This window comes from Dioscorea cayenensis, chromosome 11 (genome assembly GCF_009730915.1).
Source record: "Dioscorea cayenensis subsp. rotundata cultivar TDr96_F1 chromosome 11, TDr96_F1_v2_PseudoChromosome.rev07_lg8_w22 25.fasta, whole genome shotgun sequence".
In the NCBI taxonomy this organism is placed as follows: domain Eukaryota; kingdom Viridiplantae; phylum Streptophyta; class Magnoliopsida; order Dioscoreales; family Dioscoreaceae; genus Dioscorea; species Dioscorea cayenensis.
The window spans coordinates 11,317,113-11,319,588 of NC_052481.1; the positions used below are offsets into that span (position 1 = coordinate 11,317,113).

Sequence of the window (2,476 nt, forward strand, 5' to 3'; positions counted from 1 at the left end):
CCCTAGGATTTATGTTTTTTTAATGACACGCTTTTATGTTTACGTTAATTCGAGTTGATTTGAGTTTTAAACTTGTATTCCCATTGATTGCTTGTTTAATTAATCCTTGTGGTTGATTGGATTTGCATGATTTGTTACTTTGATGTGAGAGAGGTCTCCATTAGAGTTAGAATATCAAGGTTAAAGAGGGTTGAGAGGGTGAGTCATGAGATAGTGGAGTGTCCCTCTCCCTTCCGATTGAGTGTTTTTCTATCTCCGTATTCCCTAAACTCTATGCAACGTTATTTGGTGTGATTCGTGAGATTGAGAGATTTCTCCACCGGGACCTTGTAGGGGGTTAGATATCCTTCGCTGGGAATTAGGGTTGGATCTATCCTTAGGAATCGGTTTCACTCTTAGGTGTCCCTAGAGCGTATTGCGGTCATATGGGGTGTGAGGTGTTGAGAATGAGCGATTTCTCCACCGGGATCTTATAGGGGATTAGTACCGGTAGCTTGGAGGCAAGGGCCGGTTGTTCTTGGATTACCTCGACTTGTTAGACTCGGTTTAGAAGCATTTAGTGAATCATGAGATTCATGTTAGATCCTAGGGGGAGCATTGCCCGGGTACCTCATCTTTATTGATTGAGATCTCCTTTACTTGTTTTTCTTGCTCGTTTGCTTGCTTATTAATTCTCTTGCAATTAGTTCATTTCATCATATCCATTGATTTCGACTAGATAACTAAGAATTGGTTAATACTAATACTTCCTTTCCACGTGGATTCGACTACCCACTCACGAGGTAATTATTACTTCGACACCCGTGCACTTGCGGTTTACACGCATATTCGGATGTGTCAAGTTTTTGGCGTCGTTGCCAGGGAAAAAAAAGGATATTAGGAATGCTAGGACTTGGTTACTTTAGTCATTCACATTTTCATTTACTATTTCCACTTCATACTTATCTCTTTCGCCATTCTTATTGTTTCTTTTTCATTGATTTTTAGCTACAAGTTATGACCGAGGGAACCCTTCGACATTGGTTGAAGAGGATCCCTGAAATTGAGCGAAGAATTTGTAGAAGGGGCAAGGAACCTGTGTAGGGAGCAGAATTTTTCCAGGTGAAATAGAGGTTGAAGAATACGAGAATATGGCGGAACAAGGGGGCAACCAAGAACACTCTCAGATTTTGCTCTGCCTACAATTCGTGGGACACAATCGAGCATTGTTAGGCCACGGTAGCAGCCCAGAATTTTTTTGAGTTAAAGTCGGGTTTCATTCAGATGGTTCAACAGTCCGCATCAATTTAATGGGTTATCGGATGAAGACCCAAACAATCATATTGAAAATTTCATTGAAGTTTGCGATATGTTGAAGATCAATGGGGTCTCGGATGATGTAATTCATTTGAGGGCTTTTCCATTCTCATTAAAGGAGAGAGCCAAACAATGGCTTCATTTATTGCCAAGAGCGTCGATTACAACATGGAACAAAATGGCCGAGGCTTTCCTTGCAAGGTATTTTCCGCCGGGGAAATCGGCAAAACATCACAATGAGATATCATCATTTGTTCAAATGGAGCTTGAATCTTTATTTGAGACTTGAGAACGATTCAAGGACCTCTTGCGGAAGTGTCCACAACATGGGTTCCCTGAGTGGATGGTTATTCAATCATTTTACAATGGGTTGAACTCGAGTAGCAAACAACTTCTTGATGCCGCCGCAGGAGGAACATTGGGAAACAAGACTCCCGAAGAAGCCCGACAATTAATTGAGGAAATGGGTTTCAATAGCTACTAATGGAATGTAAGAGACAAAAAGAAAGTGGTCAGACTCCATGAGATCAACGCGGTTACATCCTTGGCAGCCCAAGTAGAAGCACTGAGCAAGAAATTGGACAGTTTGACTTCATCAAGGGTAGCCTCAATCACAAGTTGTGATGGTTGTGGGTGCTCACATATGCCGTCAGATTGTCCTATCTTGATTACAACTTCAGCCCCAAGTGAACAAGTAGATTTTGTGGGCAATTCGGGAAGAGGATAAGGTAATCCGTATAGCAACACCTACAACCAAGGGTGGAGAAACCACCCAAATTTCTCATGGGGCAATCAAGGGCGGCAAAAGACCACTGCCCTACCCGGATTTCAGCAAACACCTTCGATTCCAGAGAGAGTTTCAGAATTAGAAAGGGTTTTATCAAAGTTTATTCAATCAACCGACACAAGGTTCCAAAACATAGAGGTAACACTCCGCAATCATACCGCTTCTTTACATAATTTGGAGAATCAAGTTGGACAAATAGCGAAGTCATTGGCAGAGAGACCTTTAGGGAGCCTAGCAAGTAACACTGAGACTAACCCAAGGGAGCAAGTGAAGGCAATCACTTTGAGAAGTGGTCGAGAGCTCCAAGAAGAGCTCACTACTGAGAAAAATTCTGAAATTCTTCAAGCTAAAACCCCCACTGGGAAGATTGCTGAATTTCCTCAAGAACCTTCA

The 2,476-nt window shown here is 42.1% G+C and overlaps 1 non-coding gene across 1 annotated transcript; it reads right to left on the reverse strand.

The window, feature by feature from the left end:
• Positions 1 to 1,523: 1,523 nt before the first annotated feature.
• Positions 1,524 to 1,629, reverse strand: LOC120272798. Its single transcript, XR_005540334.1, has one exon. It is a non-coding gene; the product is annotated as a small nucleolar RNA R71 (small nucleolar RNA).
• Between the last annotated feature and the right edge of the window lie 847 nt (positions 1,630 to 2,476).